This window comes from Bos javanicus, chromosome 4 (genome assembly GCF_032452875.1).
Source record: "Bos javanicus breed banteng chromosome 4, ARS-OSU_banteng_1.0, whole genome shotgun sequence".
Lineage (NCBI taxonomy): Eukaryota > Metazoa > Chordata > Mammalia > Artiodactyla > Bovidae > Bos > Bos javanicus.
In genome coordinates, this window is record NC_083871.1 from 95,490,545 (window position 1) to 95,517,440 (window position 26,896).

The 26,896-nt window shown below is 40.6% G+C and overlaps 1 protein-coding gene and 1 long non-coding RNA gene across 3 annotated transcripts in view; one reads left to right on the forward strand and one right to left on the reverse strand.

Moving 5' to 3' along the window:
- The window catches only part of MKLN1 (muskelin 1), a 392,081-nt gene that overhangs the window by 60,721 nt on the left and 304,464 nt on the right, over positions 1-26,896 (forward strand). The gene's annotated exons all lie outside the window — the stretch shown is intronic.
- Positions 448-24,968, reverse strand: LOC133246765 (uncharacterized). The gene is made up of 4 exons (XR_009736165.1): positions 24,691-24,968; positions 11,190-11,300; positions 4,086-4,308; positions 448-3,690 (listed from the first exon to the last, which is right to left on the reverse strand). It is a non-coding gene; the product is annotated as an uncharacterized LOC133246765 (long non-coding RNA).

The following is a 26,896-nucleotide window of genomic DNA, read 5'->3' on the forward strand; positions in this document are numbered from 1 at the left end:
TGGTAAAGAATCTGCCTGCAATGCCGGAGACCTGGGTTCAATTCCTGGGTCGGGATGATCCCCTGGAGAAGGGAACGGCTATCCACTCCAGTATTCTTGCCTGGAGAATTCCATGGGGACTACAGCACATGGGGTCTCAGGGATCGCAGAGAGTCAGATATAGACTGAGCAACTTTCACTTTCAGGTATAAGAAACTCTCCACCTTGAAACATTTGGGTTACAATATTTGTCCCTCTCTGTCCCTTTATTATCAAGAATGGAGTGACCCCTTATTTTGCCACTCATTATATAATAAAGTAATGCTCAAAATTCTCCAAGCCAGGTTTCAGCAATACGTGAACTGTGAACTTCCAGATGTTCAAGCTGGTTTTAGAAAAGGCAGAGGAACCAGAGATCCAATTGCCAACATCCGCTGGATCATTGAAAAAGCAAGAGAGTTCCAGAAAAACATCTATTTCTGCTTTATTGACTATGCCAAAGCCTTTGACTGTGTGGATCACAATAAACTGTGGAAAATTCTGAAAGAGATGGGGATACCAAACCACCTGATCTGCCTCTTGAGAAACCTATGCAGGTCAGGAAGCAACAGTTAGAACTGGACATGGAACAACAGACTGGTTCCAAATAGGAAAAGGAGTATGTCAAGGCTGTATATTGTCACCCTGCTTATTTAACTTCTGTGCAGAGTACATCATGAGAAACGCTGGGCTGGAAGAAGCACAAGCTGGAATCAAGATTGCCGGGAAAAATATCAATCACCTCAGATATGCAGATGACACCACCCTTATGGCAGAAAGTGAAGAGGAACTAAAAAGCCTCTTGATGAAAGTGAAAGAGGAGAATGAACAAGTTGGCTTAAAGCTCAAGATTCAGAAAACCAAGATCATGGCATCTGGTCCCATCACTTCATGGGAAATAGATAGGGAAATAGTGGAAACTGTCAGACTTTATTTTTGGGGGCTCCAAAATCACTGAAGATGGTGACTGCAGCCATGAAATTAAAAGACGCTTACTCCTTGGAAGGAAAGTTATGACCAACCTAGATAGCATATTCAAAAGCAGAGACATATTCAAAAGCAGAGACCTTTGCCAACAAAGGTCCATCTAGTCAAGGCTATGGTTTTTCCAGTGGTCATGTATGGATGTGAGAGTTGGACTGTGAAGAAAGCTGAGCACCGAAGAATTGATGCTTTGAATTGTGGTGTTGGAGAAGACTCTTGAGAGTCCCTTGCACTGCAAGGAGATCCAACCAGTCCATCCTAAAGGAGATCAGTCCTGGGTGTTCATTGGAAGGACTGATACTGAAGCTGAAACTGCAATACTTTGGCCACCTCATGAGAAGAGTTGACTCATTGGAAAAGTCTCTGATGCTGGGAGGGATTGGGGGTGGGACGGGAAGGGGACGACAGAGGATGAGATGGCTGGATGACATCACCAACTCGATAGATGAGTTTGGGTGAACTCCGGGAGTTGGTGATGGACAGGGAGGCCTGGCGTGCTGTGATTCATGGGGTTGCAAAGAGTTGGACATGACTGAGCAACTGACTGAACTGATATAATAATGGAGCAAAAAGACAAAAGTTTCAGTTCTGTTGTTGGAAGTGCTTCCTTCCTATCATCACTATTTCCTACATTTTAGGCAAAGGGAGCAGGCATGGTGTCATAGGAAGTGAATAATTAATAGATTAATACATTTAAAATCTACCACTTCTTCCTCTTCTTAAGTATTTTTCCTCTGGTATTGACTATGGATGAGGCTGGCCTCACTTCATCCCTGGGAAGTGAGAGAGACTTGAGAGAGAAAAATGCCTGAGGAAAATTAAAATTGTTTAATAAATATATATATGTAAAATAAATATACATGAATAAGCACTTATTATTTTTGAACATTAAAATTTATTGGCATATAATGTGAGTTTAATGGTTACTAATGTTGAGTGAACGGCTTACAGGATTGACCACATATTGAAGCTGAATGTTGGGTTCATAAGAATGGAAGTTGGGTGCATTCTTACTCTTCTTTCTACATTTGGGTATGTTTGAAACTTTCCATAATAAAAAGTTTTGAAAAGACAATAAATGAGGTCTTAGGAAACTGTTCTAGATTGGTTTATTCTGCAAAAGAGTCCTCTTTTTGTGCCCCATTATAAGTGCATCTTAAATATTTTCATCAATGAAGTTCAAAGCTAGTTTGCATTCAGTATGTCAATGAAATGCTTCAACCCTGTTTATAAGTCCTTCAGTTGACACTCTATAATTGAACCTGGAAAAAAATAGGCTCAGATGAATTTCATGAATTAATTGAAGATAATAAAATTTTTAAATTTCAGTAAGAGATGGCACTTATTACCAGGAACAAGTCATCAGTTCTCTAGTTATTTTTACTTTTATTTTATTTGGATCCACATATTAGATGGGGAGTCAGAAATCTATATAAGCTAATCCCTAGAACATACAACTTACTTTGTGTCTTAGTATCCCCATTTCATTCTCCAGTTAAATGAGAAGAAACCCTGTAACTAACCTTTTTATCTTCCAGAATCATTTAAGAAATAACCATGTTTAAAAGATTTTTCTAATGTATTGAATAGAATTCTGTAGAATTCTATTACTACAGAGAGATTGTCTCCTCTGCTAAGAACAAGTAGAAAATAAAGACTAAATGAATGAATAATTCTAAAAATTTGTTTCATAGTGTCATTTCTTTGTGAAATTTCTCATACGAGGTGTTACATTTTTCATTTTCTTCTCATCTGGTTTGGACTTCGAGCAATGATCTGCTGCTCCTATGTATCAAGTATACTCTGGAATATAGAAATATACATAATCCTTGCCTTGGGTACAATGTGAGTGAGCTGATAAAGCATAAGAAAGGCTTTGAAACCCTAGTGAGTTACAAATGTATTGATATCTAGGAACCCTGTGTGATAGGTGGGACCATGATATGCTTTGTGACTTTATTTGGTTGGTTTGCTTAAATTTCAATCAAATTTGAAGGTAACTATGCAGTGAAATGCTCTAAGGGACATTTCACACAGTTTCAGGAAGATGTGGAGTGGCTTTGCCACTCAGATGAAATTAAATCCTGAGAAACTCCAATACTTTGGCTACCTCATGCGAAGAGTTGACTCACTGGAAAAGACTCTGATGTTGGGAGGGATTGGGGGCAGGAGGAGAAGGGGACAACAGAGGATGAGATGGCTGGATGGCATCACCGACTCAATGGACATGAGTTTGGGTGAACTCTGGGAGTTGGTGATGGACAGGGAGGCCTGGCGTGCTGCGATTCATGGGGTCGCAAAGAGTGGGACACGACTGAGCGACTGAACTGAACTGAAGTGAAAGGAACAGAGTAAAGAGGGGAAGGGAAGACAATACCTTATCATTAAAAATCAATCAGATACTTACTGAGTGCCTCTTCTGAAGATTTCTTACATTTCAGTAGCTAGCAAATCTTGCTTTACAAAATTTACATATGTTATCTTATTTGATCCTCCCAACAAACTGGTAAGGTAAGTGGGGCAATCTTAGGAGAAGGAAATTGCATCTCAGAGGGTTCTGTGGCTCCTGTAGCCCTTATCCCCAGTGGAAGGGTGCAGGAACAGAGACGCTACCCAGGTCTCCAGACACAATCCTGGGGTCATTTTCCTTTGACCACTAGTCTTGCACTCCTCCATTTTATGCTGGTCCTGCAGAGGATTCAAAAGAAGTAAAGACATTATCCCTGCCTTCAGTGAGTTTATGATCTAGATTGGGAAATTGCAAGTTTTACATAATGAAATATGTAAAAAAAGCAGAAAACTAAATGTTAAATTATATGAAATGAGGTATAAATACAGTAATGTCCAAATTCTTTTCATTAGAAAAATAAGGTGCTATAAATTCTACCCAAACCCAGAAAAACATGTTTGGTCACAAAGAGTCAGACACAACTGAGCAGGTGCACGTGCACACACACACACACACACTGGTCAACCGGATGTTTCTCGAGTCTCCCAGTTTTTCCTGGAAAAGTCCCGTAATTAATTCCTGACTGGGAAGAAAGCCTGTAGAGGAGAAATGGGTAGAGAACATCTTCTCGCACCTTGTCAAGTACTTGTGGGCACAGTCCTGCAGGGGTCCGCAGCATCACACGGTTGCTTGTAAGAGCCAGTTCCTGAACTGCCGGATTCTTTCAGGCCTCTGTTGTGCCTCAGACTGAGAACTGGAGGCTTGTGAGAGCTAGTCCTGGCACATCTTTGTAGGCCCTCTACTCCATCAGTGGAGGCCACCAGAACACTGCTTCCTTGCCTCTTTGTATTACCTAACTGCAAAGGGAGTAAGCGGGGAGAGTCCAGTATTTCGAAGAAACTTTTTGGAGACAAGAGAAGGGGCACATTTGTTCTACATTCAGATGGACCAGGGACTTCCAGAATCTTCAGGGACTCTGTGATCACTTTTCTTTTCTTTTTTTTAAAAAATTATTTGTTTCTTTGTTTTTGGCTGCACTGGGCTTTTGTTGCTTTCCTTTGGTTTGCGATGAGCAGGGGCTACTCCTTGTTGCAGCACACGGACTTAGTTGTCCCGAGGCATGTGGGATATTCCCGGACCGGAGATTGAACCCATGTCTCCTGCATTAGCAGGCAGATTCTTAAACGCTGGGCCACCAGGGAAGTCTCTCACTTTTATTTTCTAGTGCCATGAAATTAAAAGACGCTTACTCCTTGGAATGAAAGTTATGACCAACCTAGATAGCATATTCAAAAGCAGAGACATTACTTTGCCAACAAAGGTCCATCTAGTCAAGGCTATGGTTTTTCCAGTGGTCGTGTATGGATGTGAGAGTTGGACTGTGAAGAAAGCTGAGCACCAAAGAATTGATGCTTTTGAACTGTGGTGTTGGAGAAGACTCTTGTGAGTCCCTTGGACTGCAAGGAGATCCAACCAGTCCATTCTGAAGGAGATCAGCCCTGGGATTTCTTTGGAAGGAATGATGCTAAAGCTGAAACTCCAGTACTTTGGCCACCTCATGCGAAGAGTTGACTCATTGGAAAAGACTCTGATGCTGGGAGGGATTGGGGGCAGGAGGAGAAGGGGATGACAGAGGATGAGATGGCTGGATGGCATCACTGACTCGATGGATGTGAGTCTGAGTGAACTCTGGGAGTTGGTGATGGACAGGGAGGCCTGGCATGCTGTGATTCATGGGGTCGCAAAGAGTCGGACACGACTGAGCTACTGAACTGAACTGAACTGAATGTTCAAATCTAAAACTTTCCAAACCTATGTCTGCTTCAAAAGCAAAATTCTATTGGAAATACCTATTCGTTCTTTTTCAGCAGAGCCAGCCTGTTCTCAGAAGTGGCTGCAGGCCAGTTTGTGTCTATGTCTTCCCCACTGAGGGGTATATTGCCTAGGAGGCCCCATGGGGACTTCCAGAGTCATCAGTGAGTGACTGGCAACCATCCTGTTGCCTACACATGGCCAGCCAGGTTCACCAGCATGCTGGACATGCCTCTATAGGCTTCTTCAAAATGCTCATTGGCTTAAGTGTTGATTTGAGTGGGCCAGTGTAGATGGATCTGCTTTATAATTAATCCTACTTGCCACCAGGAAAGTCAAAACAGCAGTCACATGCTGGCAGAGCTGTAATGGGGTCATCCCTCAGGCATCAAGGCATGTCCACTCAAGAGCAGGGGAAGGCAGTGGGAGAAATGTTTGGGATTCAGTATCCACTGGAATGTTATGTGAGTAAATGTGAGGGTGCGCTTAAGAGACACCCATCCACAACTTCAATAACACTGGTCACTTACATTGAGCACCTGAGGGCAAATGTGAACACAGTTCTGACTCCTAGGTTAAAGCTTATAACTGCTACCACAGCGCCACCTGTATCATCAAAGATGTGTCCTTTGAATTACTTTTCCAGGAGTGACAATGGATTTATGGTGAGTCATGCAAGCTTTCATTTCATCCAGTGATTGTGAACATGGACCCTGAAACCAGCTCTGTCATGTACTAGCTGTGTGACCTTGGGCAAGTTACTTAAAAATTCTCCATGACTCCAATTCCCCATATATGAAATGGTGGTAATTACACTGCTGCTACTGCTGCTAAGTCGCTTCAGTCGTGTCCGACTCTGTGCGACCCCATAGACGGCAGCCCACCAGGCTCCCCCGTCCCTGGGATTCTCCAGGCAAGAACAATGGAGTGGGTTGCCATTTCCTTCTCCAATGCATGAAAGTGAAAAGTGAAAGTGAAGTCGCTCAGTCGTGTCCGACTCTTAGTGACCCCATGGACTGCAGCCTACCAGGCTCCTCCATCCATGGGATTTTCCAGGCAAGAGTACTGGAGTGGGGTGCCCTTGCTAGCCACCCCATAAGTTATTATAAAAATTAAAGGAGTTTAGACATGTAAAGAGCTTAGAACATTGCCTGGCCCATATTAGGTACTGCATAAGTATTAGCTATTTTCATTCATTCATTCACCTAATATTAATTTAAAATCTCTGCTCTGGACACTGCTAGGTGTTGAGAAAAAAGAAATAAGGCACAGTGTGCCTTCAGAGGGCTTCTACTCTATAGTATTTGGGTTTTTTTTTTTAGTCACTGAATTGTGTCTGCTTCTTTTGTGACTCCATGGACTATAGCCCACCAGGCTCTTCCGTCCATGGGATTTCCCAGGCAAGAATACTGGAGTAGGTTGCCATTTCCTTCTCCAACATTATAGTATAAGCTTGTGTTTTATTTATCTTTTTTTGCCTAGCACAAGCATTGTGAGGTACTCAATATATGTTTTTGAATGCATGATTGGATTCGAGAAATAGGCAGATTTACCACTAACTTCAATTAAATGACTACATTTAACAGTGTCTAGCACATAGTTAGTCCTTGGTACTGTATAAGCATTGCTAACTATTTTAATGATTAATTTAGTAGGCTAAATGCTGAGACTGAATGTGCAGACTAGAGGCTGAGGGTGAGGCGGTGGAGGTGCACTCAGGGAAGTCTTCCAAGAGGCAGTATCATTGAGCTGAGTTTTGATCAGAGAGTGGGCGTTAGCCAGTAAGAGAAGAGGGCTAAGTGTGTTCCAGGCAGAAGGAACATTGTGTGCAGAGCTAGAGAGGCGTGAAATAGCACAATACATTCAGGGAGCTCCAAGTAGGCAAGTACAACTGGGGCCCCATCCTCACTGTGACATACAGCCGTGCATTTGTTAAATCAGTATTTGAGATTACAGGCTGGGAAACGAAACAAAACAAATGAGACATTGCTTGTGTCACCCTGGCCTTTAGCATTAAGTAAATAACCAGTTATGGACTAAGTGGCTATGGAATTTTAAGTTGTTCAGTATTGTCCTTGCCCTGGTACAAATGCTTTTAGTGTATACAGCTTTACTTTATAGTCAGCTCCTTCTTGTCTTCTGAGAGAGGAAATAAAGTCACTTATTGTTTTTTCAAAGTAATTGAGGTAAATTACAATAAAGTTGATGGGATCATGGTATAGGTGAAGATATTTTTGCATAGTAACATAGGTTGCCCTAGATCATGAGTTAGCAAACTGTGGCCTGAGGGCCAAATCCTATCCATTGCCTGTTTCTATAATTAAGCCCTTTTGGAAAAGGGCCATGCCCATTTGTTTACATGTAGTCTAGAGCTGCCTCAGTGCTACAATGGCAGAGTTGAGTCGTTGTGACCCAGACTGTACGGCCTGCAAAGCAGGTCCCTCCACTTCCATTATCAGGTAGTTTTAAAATTCAGTTCAGTTCAGTTCAGTCACTCAGTCGTGTCCAACTCTTTTCGACCCCATGAATCGCAGCACGCCACACCTCCCTGTGCATCACCAACTCCCAGAGTTCACTCAGACTCATGTTCATTGAGTTGGTGATACCATCCAGCCATCTCATCCTCTGTCGTCCCCTCCTCCTGCCCCCAATCCCTCCCAGCATCAGGGTCTTTTCCAATGACTGAACATCGCATGAGGTGGCCAAAGTATTGGAGTTTCAGCTTCATCATCAGTCCTTCCAAAGCACACCCAGGGCTGATCTCCTTTAGAATGGACTGGTTGGATCTCCTTGCAGTCCAAGGGACCCTCAAGAGTCTTCTCCAACACTACAGTTCAAAAGCATCAATTCTTCGGTGCTCAGCTTTCTTCACAGTCCAACTCTCACATCTATACATGACCACTGGAAAAACCATAGCCTTGACTAGATGGACCTTTGTTGGCAAAGTAATGTCTCTGCTTTTGAATATGCTATCTAGGTTGGTCATAACTTTCCTTCCAAGGAGTAAGAGTCTTTTAATTTCATGGCTGCAGTCACCATCTGCAGTGATTTTGGAGCCCCAAAAAATAAAGTCTGACACTGTTTCCACTGTTTCCCCATCTATTTCTCATGAAGTGATGGGACCAGATGCCATGATGTTAGTTTTCCAAATGTTGAGCTGTAAGCCAACTTTTTAATTTGTTTTAAATTTTTTTAAGTTTTAAAATTGGTCACTGTCAAAGGCAACATTGCTATCTAGGGATATCTAGTGGATGTGCCTGAAAAAGTGGAATAAATAGTCTTTTAAAAACTCACTATCCATGTGTTGATTCTTTTAAAAGTATTGCTAGTATATCTTCATTATTACCAAACTTGCCGTAATTACTTAACTTGCGTTTTCTGGCTCTTTACAGAAAATGTTTGTCAATCCTGCTCTGGAGCCCTCTCTTCTGATCTGATAAATAAAAACCACCTAAATATTTAAAACACAGGATTGACTTGGTTTTAGAACCAACATGGCAGATAATTGTTGATTTTTAAAATTTGCTATCAAAGAGAAAGAAGATTGCAAATACATTAGCCATAAGGAGTACAATAAACATGAACCCTTTATGGCTAATAAATGAATGAACATAGATTCTGTGACTGGCCTTCCAATTTGACTCTAAGCTTCCTGGTAGTGAGGAAGGAAAAAAAAAGTAGAATTGGTTATCTGTATTGGTTACTTATTGTTTCATAACTTATTGCTTAAAAATTAGTGGCTTAAAATAGCCACCATTTATTATTTCTCATGAGACTGTGAGTTGGCTGAATGAGTCCTGTTAATCTAGTGTGGGCCTGGCTGATCTTGGTGGGCTTGTTCATGCATTTGTGGTCAGCTGGTGTTACTTCTGGACTGGCTGGTCTGGGATGGCCTCAGCTAGGAAGGGTCCTCTCTCCCCCTCAGGAGCTCTCACCTTCCAGCAGACTAACTGAGGCTTGTTCATGTAGCAGTGGCATTTTCTAAGAAAGAAAGAAATTAGTACTGCACATTTGAGCTTAGGCTGGGAACTGGCACATTATAATTGGCATTGTTTGCCAGTAGTCAAAACAAGTCAGCCAGCCCAGATTCAGGGAGTGGGGAAATAGTCTTAACTCTTGAAGGGAGGGACTGCAAAATCACATTGCAAGGGCAGGTAAACAGTGGGGAGAGAACTGGGGCCATGATTGAAATCAAACAGCATCTAAACCTGCATGTACTCCAGCCATAAATTAAAAAACAAAGTCATCTCTGAGGTCTAAAGTGAAAAGGAGTATTCATCATATGTCTATTCAGCCCCACCCACAGATATGAATCATCATATCATTGTCTTTTACTAAGAGGACCAATATCTTCTTGCTAATGACAAATGCAGAGGAGTGGAAAGAAGCCTGTCAGAAATGTGGCATGTACTATATGAGACCTAGGCCTATATTAAAATACCATCTTGATGAATTCCACCAAGGAATCAGACTTGGGTTTAGTAAAGGGATGCTTTCCTGGTGGCTCAGATGGTAAAGAATCCGCCTGCAATGAGGGAGATCTGGGTTCGATCCTTGGGTTGGGAAGATCCCTTGGAGGAGGGCATTGGAACCCACTCCAGTATCTTTGCCTGGAAAATCCCCATGGACAGGAGATCTAGTGGGCTACAGTGCATGCGGTCACAGAAGGTCAGATACGACTGAGCGACTTTTACTCACTTAATAAGGTGATAGGGAAAATTGTTATCACAGAAGTAACCAATGGCTAAATCAAATGTTAGTCTTTGAGACTACAGACCTACAGTACTCTTGCCAACCATTCTTACTTCCCTCCACTTCCACGATCAGGTAGTTTTAAAATTGGTCATTGTCAAAGGCAACATTGCTATCTAGGGACATGGATGTGACTGAAAAGGTGGAATAAATAGTGTTTTAAAAACCTCACTATCCATGTGTTGGTTTTTAAAAAAGTATTGCTAGTATATCTTCATTATTACCAAACTTGCCTTAATAAATAATGTTAAATATAAATAGCAACAATAGTGTCAGGAATCCTTTGTGACTGTTCTTTTCCGGGTACCATGTGTTGTTCCTTAGTCTATTGCTCCTTAGTCTATTCAGAATCTACTTGTAATACCCCAAAACTCTGGGGAGGGTGGAGGAAAGACATTAAAAACAAAAAAACAAAACTCCCAAACCCGTTCAGACAAAGCCACACAACCTGGGTTTGGGAATATTCTCTCTGGCCTAGAGCCAGTCAGGGTGTTTGGCCTTGTTCACAAGAAGCTGACATCTTCACGTGTGGCCTTCCGGGGAGCTGCCACCATCAGACTTCTGCTGTAGCAGCAGTAGTGCATGGGGAGGAACATGACAGAATTTAGGGAACTATTAGATGCCTGTTGGCTCAGATATCAGGAGCAGCTGTGAAGGGAAATCTATTTCAACTTAGATCCAGTGAAAAAGAACTGAGCTGTTATTATCGAAGTGGTGGGGATGAAACTTTGAGCATACTTGAAGATGACCAATCTCTGGGAGGGTCTGAGGGAGGTAAGTCTGTCTCGAGAAGGACAGATGAAGCTTTCAAAATTTGGTGTGCAGAAAGTCAGAAGTTAACCTTAGGCAGGTCGCAGAAAAGTTAAGTGATATATAAAATATCTGGCAGTCTTAAAAGAGTAGACTTCAACAAATGTTGGTTCCTTTCTTTTGTGTCTCCCATCCACCTTAGAGATTTCTTAAAAAACAAAAGACCTGCCAGCCAGCTGCCATTGGAAAGATGTCAAACAAGATAAGCTGCTGATAGGTGATTAACAATCAACAAAATTCACACTCAAGTGGATGGAGCAGGGCATGTCACCTTTCCTACCCGTCTCCTCATCGCAGCCGGGAGGCAGCACAAAGACATCCCTTCCTTCCTGCAGAAGAAGTGTGTGTGTTCTCTCAGACCTACCTTGGCATTCCTTGATGTCTTAGAGAAGCAGATGACCCCGGCTGAGCAAGACAGTCAGCAGAACAGCAGCCCTTGATGCTGCTTGGAAATTTCCATTCTTTGCTTGCAGCTCTGAAAAAAAAAAAAAAAAAAAATCTGAAGAGCCCAGTAGCTGGGAAATTTCCACAATGGAAAATTTTAGCATATTCTTTAGCTCTAAACTATGCAGGTTTATAGAGACAATTTTTTTTCTTTTGGTAATTTCCTTCTTTAACAATAATTTATGAACATGGTAACACTACAGCTGTGGGAACAGGGAGGGCAAGATGACTTGGAGAGGAATGGGAATGGTTTTGCTAGTGGGGAGGCTGTGCTTTGCCACGTTTGACTACCTGACCATAGAAATGCAGATTACTATCAATGCAATTACCAGTGGGTCTGAGACCCACTGGTTGGGAACTCATCCAGATAGGGATAGTTTGCTCAGGAGCACTGCAGAGAAATCTGTTTAGAGACTGAAAGTGGAAAGTGAATGGCTATAACTGGAGTAAGAGATGGTGGGTCCTGTTGCTGAAAAGAGCAATCTCAGGCAGATCTCTTTGACCACTGCTTCTTGAACCTAAATGTGCATATAAACCACCTGCTGCTGCTGCTGCTGCTGCTAAGTCGCTTCAGTCGTGTCCGACTCTGTGCGACCCCATAGACGGCAGCCCACCAGGCTCCCCCGTCCCTGGAATTCTCCAGGCAAGAACACTGGAGTGGGTTGCCATTTCCTTCTCCAATGCATGAAAGTGAAAAGTGAAAGTGAAGTCGCTTAGTCGTGTCTGACTCTTCGTGACCCCATGGACTGCAGCCCACCAGGGTCCTCCGTCCATAGGATTTTCCAGGCAAGAGTACTGGAGTGGGGTGCCATTGCCTTCTCCAATGAACCACCTAGATATCTCATTAAGTTGTAGATTCTGATGCAGTAGATCTGGGATGGGGCCTGGGACTCTGGTTCTAAATGGTTCCAAGGTGATGCTGTGGCTACCCTTCAGTGGTGCCCTTTTAAGGACTATTCTGTGAATGGCCAGACCAGAGAAAACATGTCCTCTTCATTGTGAGGCCAGCTGTCCTCCCATAGCAAAACACAGTCAAAGGACAGCTGGAAGTGAGCTCCCTTGGGGTTATTTTCTCAGATTACAGAACTATGGTCTAAGAGAAGAACTGAATGTCTTCTGGAAAAGATACTTCATGCAACTCTGGATACACTGGATCTTTTGAAATGTGGGGATGCAAGCAGTTATCAGAAACCCACCTAATCCAGCAGGTTCAGGTTGATGGTTTCTAGAACTCAATGCTTGTTCAGAGAAATCCCTGTAAGAAACTGGCAAAGATTCCTAAACTGGTTTGGTCTTCTGATTCTATAGCATTATGTCATATGGAGTGAAGCATAGATGAACTAACTCCAATTATTGAGGAAATACTGTTGGTCAGAAGGGTATAACGGGCAGAAGGAATCTAGAAAATAAATTACATCCATCCCAGCCAGAGTAATTGTCTCACTTTTGATTGAAATAAATTGTGAATCAGAGGATTTTCCATTTTCTTAATAGCTCTCTTACCTTTATTCTACCTATTTTCCAGAAAGAACCAGTGAGAGAGAGAGAGAGCGATCAATCTGGCATCTTTATTCTAGGGTGTTACCTCCAGTTGAGCTGTAATATGTCTGCTGTGTGTACCTTTAAAGTGACATTTGTCCTATTTTTCATTTTCCATTCAATTGAGTTTTGGATGGGTTATTACTACTTACTTTTCAAATTAAAATACACAGGAGCATATGAGAAAAAAGGAGGAGGGAGACTACCGTCATGAAAATGTAGTGTTGAAATCAGAGTGTAACAAGCATGAATGAATTTGATAGTTAAAAGTATTAAAATATATATTAAAAGTCAATACTTATGCTAGTATCCCATCATTACATAATATTTATATATTCTAAATGGCTTATCAGATTATTTAGGGATTTGAACTTCAAGAATTTCTAGAAGATGTTTAAAAATCTTCATTGTGGGGTTAAGGTATGATGATTCAGCATTGATATAGACTTCCTAATTACTTAGGTAAAAGAGATCAGTTTGGGTTTTTTCTTACTATAGGTCTCAGTGAGCAATTATTCACCTAAGAGCCATCTGACAACTTATAGCCAATCAAATTAAATTTGTTTGATCCACTTAAAGTCATATCTGCTTAACAATAAACAATAATTATAAAAAAATTTAACATTATGGAGTCCTTACAACAAATGAGGCATCTGATTCTTACAAAGTTATAAGTTGGGTACCATTATTATATAGATGAGAAACTGGGGTTTAGAGAGCTTAAATGAATTGCTTGGAATCCATATATTATGGCCAAACAGGAATAACCATTGCTGGCCAACCCCACTTACTCTAGTGCTTTTTCCAAATGCCACAGCTACATCTCAGATTCATTTCCCTTATCACAGACAGATGGATAGATACTCCTTCTCAAGTTTAACAACTTCACAGAGCTTGATTCAAATACTGAATGTGTTGTTAGTTGCTTACAGCTGCTATTTCTCTAGCAGTGCAGTAAGTCCAGGCAAACTCTTTTGAAGAGCTCATTAAAACTGCTAAAATAAAGTCTTAGAAGCAGGTGCATTCATTAGCTGAAATGCAGACGATTATGTTAATATCGCATTCAGGTGACAAATTTAAAGCCATCAAAATCATGGAGGATAAAAGGACTTTTAAAGCTAAAGTTTACTTCTTTCTTTGTAGGGCTCTTTGCTCTATTAAACATGTGACTGCCTTTGCAGCTGTCAACATGGGGACCTCCAATGTTACCTCACAAAAATAAAGCCAATTTTTGCAGTATCATATTTCCTTCACAATTTCTTGGGTCTCTGTTCAAGAAAAGAAAGGTAAGGCGTTGCCTACAACCCTACTGCTAGTTTCTAAATAGGAAATCTGGCACTTGATTTACAATCTGTTGTCAGATTGAGCCCAAGGGTAGAGGAGACATGATCAAGTAGATGTTTAAAATATGTGGACAATAAGTTCAGGTTAGGATCAGATGGACCAAGAGCTCTTTCACTTTACCTTTTCTGTTTTCTCTTAAAGAAATATTGAGCATGAAATATGTATATAACCATACATCTGTATTTAGTAGGCTATACATCAGAATGTGAATGGTTACACCAGGATGATCTTGATTTTTTTTGTTTGTTTTATATTTCTTGTATCTTCTACAGTGAATACATATTACTCTGTAAATTTAAAAATTATTATAAATTATTACAGAGCAATTAGCCTCTCCACATTCAGCTGCTTTACCTATAAAACTGGGTTACTTACCTATAAAACTGCCTAATACATAGGAACCAGATGAGATGTTATCCCAATCCCCTTTCTTTTCAAATCTAGGATGTCAGTGGAAACATTGATTCCTCTTTTCAGAAGAAAATATAAGAAAAAGAGAAATAGTATCCAGTCACTTAGAAGACAATTATAAACATGCTTAGAGATTTTTATGTCACTCTTCGGAACCTCCATCAAGTGGGGATTCATCAAAGTGAATACATCTGCCACTTGCAAAGGGAAAACGATGGCAACATTTTTAGGCCAAATTTATCCAAATTTTTTTTGTTATATGTTCTGGGAAGTCTTTGTAAGCTAAAACTTGACACAGTCTTTTTTTTTCCCTAAATGGTATGCTATAGTGACTGTATTACTGATTGCAAAATATAAATAATGAAGCTGCTACAGGACTGAACACATACCGTCATAGGGCATGTTTACATATTGTGTTCGTGTGTGTATGTGTGTGTGTCTAAAGAGTTAAATTAACAAGCTGAAAGACTACTTGTACACTTTAACAGTCCTGTTTTTGCCTTCCTTTGTCTTTGACTTTTCTTCTTCTACCTCACCCTGTATATTATTGCTTTCTTTTTTCCTACACAATTTAAAAGACCACTGACCTCATTTAAAATGAAAAGCAATATAGAAAGCAGAAAATATCTCCTTGGGATGGGGTTGGATAAGCAAATACTTCTACATACATGTAAGCATTCTGAACACCTGTACAGATAGCTGAATCTCTGCTCCAAACTGTCCTAAGTCTCATTAGTTGGGACTTTGACTGCTGGACAGCTCCAAGTTTCCTATGAATATTTCCCACCCGTTCCATCTCCTGTTTAATTTTCAGAGCTGCCACCTTCACAGAAGCTGCTGGTTCAAGACAAACTGAGGAGGGTGACCAGAAGAGACTCCTATCCTTTCAGTATGGCACATCACCACCCTATGTTTAGAGGGTGGACTTCAGAGCACAGAATTTAAAGATGAAAGGAACGTTAAGAGGATACATGAGTCAAGTTTTCTGTGTCTCTCTTGTAGATCATACCTGATGGTCATCCAGACTGACCTGAAAATTTTCCAATGACAAAAATATCCTACCTTTTCCTTTTTATGCTGGTAGATGAGTATTTAGAGCACAAAAAGTGTTCAATCACAAGGCCAAAAAGGAAAAAAAAAATATTCCTAATCCTGCCACCCGTTAAAATATCAACTATTTTTAAATTTTATTACTATGTTACTGATCCAGGCCCCCCCAGTCTCAAGTAAATACAACCATTTAGGGTCCATGAGGAATGTAAAGGAGCTGAACCATTGGGCTTAAAGACATTTGGGAGATTTTATTTGTCCATGGTACCAACCACACTATGAGAGTCAGATCTTGCAAAGAAAAGTTGTGTATAGAATTTAGAACCCCCTGTAGCACAGTGTTTTATGAATCTCTTCCTAATTCATCCCCTTTTGTCACTCTGACACCCATACAATAAAAGAAAATTTCTGAGATTATCTTATTGAGGGATCTTCCCAACATTTACACATACTATCTAACAATGTGTTTCCAAGTTGCCTAAATTGTACCACATGATGGGATTCTTTTCAAAGGAAATTGGAGAGTTCAGCAGTATTCTAAAACTAGGTGTGACAACACAAAGAACAAAAACAATGAAAGAAAGGTCAGTAATGAACTTTCCATAATGAAAGAAGCAGACAGTCTGCCTTTTCACATTGGGCATATGGGAGATTCTTTCAAGCTGAACTGTTAAGGGTGAAACTGCTGTTGAGTTTTGGTGAAGCAAATTTAGAAAATCAGTTAGCTAACAGGGTAGAAGACTGTGAACTACAATTTGGGCTAAGTGAGTAGAAAGGAGAGATTTCTTTAATGATTATTAATTTTAATTAATTGTAAAGAGAAACTATTGAAAAATTCAAACAACGCACACACACACACACACACACACACACACACACACAAATACAAGAAAGAAAGCAAAAACCATCCCACATCCCACCACCTAAAAATAAGTGTCATAGAGGTTACAGGAATGCTATTCCAGAGATGGGATAAGGGATATCTTAGAATTTTAAAAAGCAATTTGCACTCAGGCAGCTAAACAGGGTCTTTGGATGATGGTCTAAAGAGACTCTAGACCTAACTTTTGAAAATGTCTAGTTCTTCTGAAAAGTGATGAGAGGAAGTGAAGAGCAGAATGATCAGTCCATAAGCAATTATAAGAGTATGAGTTCAATAGAAATAAGCAGATATGTTTATTTATTCTAAATATCCGTGATTGACTCTCAATCTGGCTGCATCTGAAAATATTACAACAAGATATGTTTCCAACATGCTTTCAGTTTATGAGTCAACATTATGCTGACTCTCATAACCATGTAAAATAATCAGTTGATACTAAGCTGGTACATATTAGTTTCATCATTCCAGTTGTTTGTGGCAAAGTATCGTTTTTGCTTAATTAGACAGCTATTTTGATTGTCCAGTGCTGATAGTTTACCAGCAATTAAATGAACATCACCTTTGGAGTAGGAGATGATGTTGTTGTTATTCAGTCGCTCGGTCAAGTCTGCTTCTTTGCAACCCCATGGACTGCAGCCCATCAGGCTCCTCTTTCCTTCACTATCTCCTGGAGTTTGCTCAAACTCATGTTCATTGAATCAGAGATACTATCTAACCATGTTATCCTCTGCCACACCCTTCTCCTTTTGCCTTCAATCTTTCCCAGCATTAGAGTCTTTTCCAATGAGTTAGCTCTTCACATCAGGAGGCAAAGTTTTAGAACTTCAGCTTCAGCATCAGTCCTTCCAATGAGTATTCAGGTTGATTTCCTTTAGGATTGACTGGTTTAATCTTCTTGCAGTCGAAGGGACTCTCAAGAGTCTTCTCCAGCACCACAGTTTGAAAGCATCAATTCTTTGGCATTCAGTCTTCTTTATGGTCCAACTCTCATGTCTGTACATGACTACTAGAAAAACCAGAGCTTTGACTATATGGACCTTTGTCAGCAAAGTGCTGTCTCTGCTTTTTACTATGCTGTGTAGGTTTGTCATAGCTTTCCTTTCAAGGAGCAAGGGTGTTTTAATTTCATGGCTGCAGTCACCATCTGCAGTGATTTTGGAGCCCAAGAAAATAAAATCTGTCACTGCTTCCACTTTTTACCCTTCTAATCACCATGAAGTGATGGGACTGGATGCCATGATCATAGTTTTTTGAATGCTGGGTTTTAAGCCAGCTTTTTCAGTTTCCTCTTTCACCCTCACCAAGAGGTTCTTTAGTTCCTCTTCACTTTCTGCCATTGGAGTGATATCGTCTGCATACCTGAGGTTGTTGATGTTTCTCCAGGCAATATTAATAGGAAATGATAGGCAAACCTAAACTCTTGCCTAGCACTTCTATTTATTTATCATCTGATGCCTACATTCTCACTTTACTTTCCCTTGGAGCAAATACTCTAGCAAAACCATCTTCCTGTGGCTCTTTGAATACACAATTTGGTGCCATTTCATATTTCCATTGTCTTGGCAATATATTTAATCCCCATGAGAACAGCTTTCCAGGGGTAGGGAGAGGAAGGGAAGGAAAGATGCACAGCACCTTGATCTTCCCTGGTGAACGACCAGTCATTCTGCCCTTGCTTTAGGCCAGAAAAGCTGTAGCAGGAGCTCAATACAGCAGATGCCAGGATATATAGAAATTACATTATTCCCGGTATAAGAGATTCTGCCCGCTCTTCTGGTTAAGTTCATGCTTATCAGTAAAGGCAAATATACACTGTTGTTCAGTTGCTAAGTCACGTCTGACTCTTTGCAGCCCAAAGGACTGCAGCACGCCAGGCTTCCCTGTCCTTCACCCTCTCCTGGAGTTTGCTCAAACTCAGGCCCACTGAGTTAGTGATGCCATCCAACCATCTCATTTTCTGTCACCCCCTTTGCCTCCTGCCTTTAATCTTTCCCAACATCAGGGTCTTTTCCAGTGAGTTGGCTCTTTGCATCAGGTATCCAAAAGATTGGCATGTAAGCTTCAGCATCAGTCTTTCCAATGAATATTCAGGGTTGGTTTCCTTCAGGATTGACTGGTTTGATCTCCTTACTGTCCAATGAACTCTCAAGAGTCTTCTCCAGCACCACAATTTGAAAGCACCAGTTCTTCAGCGCTCAGCTGTCTTTATAGTCCAACTCTCATATCCATACATGACTACTGGAAAAACCATAGCTTTGACTATACAGACCTTTGTCAGCAAAGGGATGTCTGCTTTTTCATACATTGTCATATGTACTGTTCAATCCAAATCTGCCACTTCAGTGTTCACCTGAGAATAGTATTCCTTGTTTTAAATTGAAATGTAGTTGATCCACAGTAATACATTAGTTTCAGATGTACAACATAGGGTTCAACATTTATAAACATTACGAACTGATCACCACAATGTCCAGTTAACCATCTGTCACCATACAAAGTTATTACAATATTATTGACTATATTCCCTATTCTGTATCCCCATGATTCATTTGATTTTTTAACTGCAAGTTTTTACCTCTTAATTCCCTTCACCTTCTTCACCCAACTCCCAACCTGCCTGCCTTCTGACAACTACCAGTTTGTTCTCTGTATCTAGGAGTCTGTTTCTGTTTTGTTTGTTCATTTATTTTGTTTTTTAGATTCCACATATAAGTGAAATCAAATAGTATTTATCTTTTTCATTTCACTTAGTGAAATGCTCTCTAGGTCTATTCAAGTTGTTGCAAATGGCAAGATTTCATCCTTGTTTTTATAGTTGGATAATAGTCATATATTATCGAGCTGATGCTCTTATCAATTGATATTCTTGAGAGTATATTATCAACTGAGTTCAAACCCGTCAATCCTAAAGCAAATAAATCCTGAGTATTCATTGGAAAGACTGATGCTGATGTTGAAGCTCCAGTACTTTGGTCACCTGATTCGAACAGCCGACTCATTAGAAAAGACCCTGATGCTGGGAAAGATCGCAGGCTGGAGGAGAAGGGGATGACAGAAGACAAGATGTTTGTAGGCATCACTGACTCAATGGACATGAGTTTGAGCAAGCTCCGGGACGTGATGAAGGATAGGGAAGCCTGGTGTGCTGCAGTCCATGGGGTCGCAAAGAAGCAGACATGACTGACTGAATAACAACAAAAATTGAGTCACAGCCCTCTGTCTCTCCCAGATGTAAGCCTGCTGGTTTTTAAAGCCGGATGTTCGTGGGGGCTCATCTTTCTGGTGCAGGTCCCCCTGGCTGGGGAGTCTACCTGAAGTCTGGCTCTCTCGCTCCACAGGGAGAAAGCTCTGTGACTACGATATCCCTCCTGATAGTGGGTAACTCATGGGGGGAGTGGGTTCTGATTAGACTGTGTCTCTGTCCCTCCTACCCATCTCAATGGGCCTTTCCCTTATGTCTCGAGTTGTAGAAAATCTGTTCTGCTAGTTTTTGAGTCATTTTCAGAGACAGTTGGTCTTTGTGTAGTTGCAGTTTTGGTGTATCTGGGGGAGGAGGTGAGCTGAATATCCTCCTACTCTGCCATCTTGATCTAGAACCCCTCTAAGAATACTATTCTTGCTTAGCCAAACCTGCTTCCCCTATAGGAAGAATAAAGAAGAAATCTTTTTCTTTATAAGTAAAACTATTCAATAACGGGGGAGGTGGGCTTTGTCACATCAAGGTCCATTTTTACTGTTTATGTTTCTTTTTCTGAGCATACTGAATATTTCCCTGAGTCAAGGTTTATTCTTTTGATTTTCTAATCTTTGACTTTTTAAAATGCATCACTCTTCATTCATTTATTTATTGGTGAATGTATCCCATAAGATTCTTTCTCTTACTGAGACAAAATAATTGTTATTTAATTACTTCTTTATGAAAAGGAAAGAGTGAAATTCTCTTCCCCTACTCTTAAACATACCTCATTAAACTCATGTTTGGGCAAAGACTTGGCTGGAAATTGCTAAATTTGAAAGAAATTTTCTTTTCTTTATGTTTCAAAAGCCAAGGACATTGTGATCTCCATTATGTATGTTAAATTCAGGGAACATTGATACTGATTATCATACAAGGCAGATTATCCCAGTTATTTTTATTTAAAATTTTTATGCTAGCATTCCCCTCCTACTTATATTTGACTAACGCTAATACAAAATTAGATGCCATTTCCTGACTTACTCACCAGCTTACAACTGAGAAAATGCAGGTCAAATAGATGAAAGAGGAAAGCCAATATATTTCCTTGGTAACCTGCATATTACAATTAAAGGTAATTGCTTAATCAGAAGTACAGATATTTTCACTTAATAATAGCTCTGTTTATCTGATTAAACTAGAATATAAGACCACCTGATTCATTTTCCAGAAAAAAAGTGTCAATGGTTTTAGTAAATTAAATATTTTGTCACTGACATGTTCTAATTTAAAGATACCATTTCATTTTAATCGAGAGTGGAACTTCACCATTTTTTTTTACTATTGATACTTGTGAAAATCAAGCAGAAGGCTCAAAGTCCATGCCTATGTCACTTGTTTTTACTTTTATTATATATAAAGAGTAGGAGCCACATTCTATCTAAAAGCTGCTGCTGCTATGTCGCTTCAGTCGTGTCCGACTCTGCGAGACCCCAAGACGGCAGCCCACCAGGCTCCTCTGTCTCTGGGATTCTCCAAGCAAGAATATTGGAGTGGGTTGCCATTTCCTTCTCCAAACTATATAAAGGAATTAAGGCTATATTTCGAAACACTTCTTCCTCCTTCCCTAGATTAAGTAGCCACCTCATTGTTTGAAACTTCATTAATATTAGCTGATTAGGCACATTAGAAACAGAACCAATTTGAATTAGTGAAAACTTTGAATGCATATAAAAGTACATACTTTTATCCCTTTATGGTATGATATGCCACTCATATGAAGTATTTCCAAGAAGAAAAGCTACTACTAGGACTGTTTTAAAGATAAGATTTTTCAGTATTGTGCACTTTAAGCTTTTTCAGCAAATGAATGTTGGTTATCTGAATGTAGGTTATCTGAATATGTTGAGTTCACATTCACTGAGCAGTTACTATATGCTCAGCATCATGCTAGAAATATTGTGTCCTCTTTAGTCAACAATTCACTCTAAATTATTATTCATTTTGCGAGCCTGGTAGGCTGTAGTCCATGGGGTTGCTACGAGTCGGACACGACTGAGCAACTTCACTTTCACTTTTCACTTTCATGCATTGGAGAAGGAAATGGCAACCCACTCCAGTGTTCTTGCCTGGAGACTTCCAGGGATGGCCGAGCCTTGTGGGCTGCCGTCTATGGGGTCGCACAGAGTCGGACACGACTGAAGTGACTTAGCAGCAGCAGCAGTGACACCTTATCTCATGCTTTAATTACCACCTGTCTGAATTTACTCATTCATTCAAAAGACATTGAACAGTTATAATGGGTTAGGCACAGGCACAAATTCAAAATGACTGGGGTCATAGGGTGAAAGTTATTTACCGTGTGGACTGATACTAACAATTATCAATCAATCAATCAATCAGCCCTTTGTTCTAAGTAATTCAGCTGCTTGAGAGTGTCTCAAGCTTGGCACTGATAGCATTTTGGATCAGATAATTCTTGTTAAGCGGGGTTGTCCTGTGCACTGTAGGATGTTTAGCAATATGCTTTGCCTCTTCCATTAGATGCCGGTAGCACCCCCACTTCTAGTTCTGGTCATCAAAAACCTCTCCAGACATTGCTAGATGTCCCAGGGGTGAGGTGAGGGTGGCGGGGCGGCAACATCGTGCCTGGCTGAGAACCACGGAGCTAGTATGTACTTTGTGCCTTCTTTACTGGATTATTGAGACCTTGAGGGCAGAGTCTTAGTCTGATTCATCACTCTACTGCCCTCTCCCCACCAACTAAATTTAGCTTCTGGCACAGAAATGTGCTTCTTGATGAATGTTCTGAAAAGAACAAAATATCTCTGGAGTACCTATGCTGTCGTCAGCCCTGCACAAAGCACTTCAGTAAACCCAGAAGATGAATAGGTAACCAGGGTAAATCGTCTAACGAATTTTTATTATTTGAATAATTACTCCCTATTCACATCGTGTATACCCACTTGGTGCCAAAAGCCTACATTTGTGTAGGGCTTTAATGTGTATGAAGCACATTTTACATAATGGCATTTGATCCAGATACAAAGATAATCACCTCTGTTTATAATTTAAGCTCCCAAGTCGCAGAGCCATAGTCTCAGGCAGGAGTGGGAGGTATTTTGATTTCAGTGGCATTACTTTGGTTATTAAAACAAAATAAAACAAAACCTCCAAAATACTCAATTTAAGATTGTTTTAATAATGTTAAATCTAAAGTTCAGGTTTTTTTTTTTTTTTGCTATGTTAGAAGTAGAACATCTCAAAGGCTCTCCTGTGATCTAAGTGATTCTGGTTTATTTAGATTCCTGGAAATTGCCAGAGGACTTTAAGGGAGGAGAGAAAAAAAAAGTGAGGAAATTTTCCCTGTGGGCAATTGGGGAAAACAAAAATATTTTTGTGCTGTGGAGACTTCTCAGGAAAGAAGGATTGGCCAGCAGCGGCATCTGCACAAGGGGAATTTCCACATTTGGGAAAACATGGTCATAATTAGTAACTTAGGAAAGCCAAGAAAATGGACCATGTTGGAAAAATATGATCTTCAATGGCCAAGTCATTGTCAACTGATTGGGCCAGAAAACTAGATTATTTTAGAAAAAGATTTTTATTTGTGGATATTTGCCTGCAGATCTTTCTGTCTGTGGCTCTAATTAGTAGTACCCTGCCTTTGCCTGGGGAATCCGCTTGTCCCTCCCTGACTTAAGGGAGTGTTTGCATTAGACTTCAGGCCTGGACACCGGCCTGTAGTCTTTTGCTTTGAACATGATGCTTCGGACTAGCTAGCAGGGCTTTTAGCATCCATTAGAATAGAGATGATTATACAGGATTCTTGGACAAGGGTGGAAAGATAAGACTGTATGATCTTAATGCAGCCATCATTTATTGAGAACTCCATGTTCTAGGCCAGGTGCTAAGAACACTGAAAAACTGTCCTGACATAGACAGGAGGAAACTGAGGCTCAGGTAATTTAAGAAATTGGCCTAGAGTCATGCAGCTTTTAACTACCAAGCTCTACTTCTCATTTTGTATATAAAGTCTACTCCCCAAACTGGAATGTGCTTACCCTGAATACAACCTCTGATTTACTTAACTATGACCCCTTTCCTCTTCTCCGGTCCACTTTGTTTGTCTGGTTGTGGGGTTGAGCTCTTCAGAGAACTCCATGGTTACGTCTGACTCAAGAGGAGAAATCTGGGTTAGCAGGCTTAGCACCATTCGTATCTGTTTACTGAGTGCATGATTATATGGTCAGAATGTTCCTGCCCCACTTTCTGGTTTTCATCTATCTTAGTGATCACTTTTATTAAAACAAGTATGATCATCTTTTGCCTCTCCTCTTATAATTTTCTCAAGATCAGAATACAGCTTGCTAAATTTCAATGCATTTGCCAAGGTGAAGGTCAAGATTTTTAGAAAGGGAACTATAGCTTAAAAAACAACAAAAAAACCCCCTGTATTTGACATGTAGATGTGGTATTCAGTAGAGTATCTATAAAATGCAGCATCTTGTTTTGTGAAATGAAAACATGCAGGTTAAGCTATGTCCCCCTGAAGCAACAACTCCACACGCTAAACCCTCATGATGTGGCTTCTAAAGTTATCTCTGTCCCCCAACTGCAATAAATATGAGAAAACAAACCTGTGATTAAAGAGTTCAGCTGCCCTGAAGCGAACCTCAATGGCTATTATAAATAGTTAAAAAATCATAGCCTCTTGGAAATAATTCAATATATTTCTTTTCAACTTAAAACACATTAATTAAATAATCTTATTAATATTCGTTTTCTAAGTGCTTCTTGGACTTGCCTGACATTATTACTTTTAGAGATGTGAAAGCCAAAGGGATGTGTTAGTTTTCTACTGCTGTGTAGCAAATCACCACAACTTGGGGGCTGGAACAGCAGCTCATTTACTAGCTCACCATTCTCTAGGTCAGAAGACGGAGTAGGTTTGGCTGAATTCTCTGCCTGGGGTCCCACAGGGTGGAAATAATGGTATTCATCAGGCTGGACTCTTACCTGAAGGCTCTAGGGAAGTCTCTGATTGCAGACTCATTCAGATGTCTGGCAGAACTTGGTTCCTTATGTCTGGGTCACTGAGGTCCCTGTTTCCTTCTGCCTTCTAGAGGCCCCACCCGTTCCTTCTCACTGGTTTTCTCTGTTTTCAAAGCCAGCAATAACTCTGGAATCTTTCTCATGTTTCAGATTTCTTTGACTTCCTCTTCTGCTACCAAATGAGGAAAACAGATCTCTTAAAGGGCTCACCTCAATGGGCCAGGCCCACCTACATATTCATATCTTAAAAGTGTTACCTATTTATTTTGGCTGGCACTGCAAGTATGTGGGATCTTCGTTCTCTGACCAGGGATTAAACCTGTGTCCCCTGCATTGGAAGGGGCTTTCCAGGTGGTGCTAGTGGTAAAGAACCCGCCTGCCAATGCAGGAGACATAAGAGACACAGGTTCGATCCCTGGGTTGGGAAGATCCACTGGAGGAGGGCATGGCAACCCACTCCAGTATTGTTGCCTGGAGAATCCCATGGACAGAGGAGCCTGGTGGGCTATGTTCCATAGGGTCACAAAGAGTTGGACACAACTGAAGAGACTTAGCATGCATGCCTTGCAATGGAAGGGCTGAGTCTTAATCACTGGACCACCAGGGAAAGTCCCTAGATAATCATATCTTAAGGTAAATTGACAGGAGAAGGGGATGACAGAGGATTAGATGGTTGGATGGCATCACCGATTCAATGGACATTAATTTGAGCAAACTCCAGGTGATTGTAAAGGACAGAGAAGCCTGGTGTGCTGCAGAGCATGGGGTCACAAAGAGTGAGACAAAACTGAGTGACTGAGCAACAACAACAAAACTGACCTGGGACTTTATTACATTTGCAAAATCTCTTCACAGCAGTACCTAGATTAACCAGGATATTCAGGTATTGACTGGATAACCAGGGCTGGTAATCTTGAGAAACTATCTTTAGAATTCAGATAACCGTGAGGAAACAGTTTCCCAGTTAACCTGAGATATAATCTGGAAATAGGTTCCCAACAGTATAGAATCAAAGAATTTACTTTTTATTATTTATTTATTATTTTATTCTTCTACTTGCATTTTTGATATGTATTTATATATCAGTTCAGTTCAGTTGCTTAGTCATGTCGGACTCGTTGCAACCCCATGGACTATAGCATGCCAGGCTTCCCTGTCCATCACCAACTCCTTGAGCTTACTCACACTCATGTCCATCAAGTCCGTGATGCCATCCAACCATCTCATCCTCTGTCATCCCCTTCTCCTCCTGTCTTCAATCTTTCCTAGCATCAGAGTCTTTTCTAGTGAGTCAGTTCTTCCCATCAGGTGGCCAAAGTATTGGAGTTAAGCTTCAGCATCAGTCCTTCCAATGAATATTCAGGACTTATTTCCTTTAGGATGGACAGGTTGGATCTCCTTGCAGTCCAAGGGACTCTCAAGAGTCTTATCCAATACCACAGTTCAAAAGCATCAGTTCTTTGGTGCTCAGTTTTCTTTATAGTCCAACTCTCACATCCATATGTGACTATTGGAAAAACCATAGCCTTGACTAGACAGACCTTTGTTGGCAAAGTAATGTCTCTGCTTTTTAATATACTATCTAGGTTGGTCATAGCTTTTCTTCCAAGGAGCAAGTGTCTTTTAATTTCATGGCTGCAGTCACTATCCACAGTGATTTTGGAGGCCCCCCCCCCAAAATCTCTCACTGTTTCCATTGTTTCCCTGTCTATTTGCCATGAAGTGATGGGATGGATGCCATGATCTTAGTTTTCTGAATGTTGAGTTTTAAGCCAACTTTTTCACTCTCCTCTTTCACTTTCATCGAGAGGCTCTTTAGTTCTTCTTCGTTTTCTGCCATAAGGATGATATATATGTATATATATATAATGTGTATATTTTGCGGCTACATATCCCCACATTTTTTACTGATGCATGATCAAAAATGTTGCAAGGCTGTTTGGGGACATGAGTTTCAGGGGCCTGTCCATGAATGTGTAGACATGGAGCTGGATATGGGTGTGGGATGGGAGACGGTGATGGCAGGTGAGGAAGGGCTGAGGTTGCCTTGAGTACAGAGCAACAGTTTTTTTTCTGTGTTTAATATATTCACTAAAGACCTTTGAAGATGAGAATCCTTTTGTTATTTTCTGTTGGCAAGTCTGGAAGTTCAGAAGCCCAGGATTCTTTG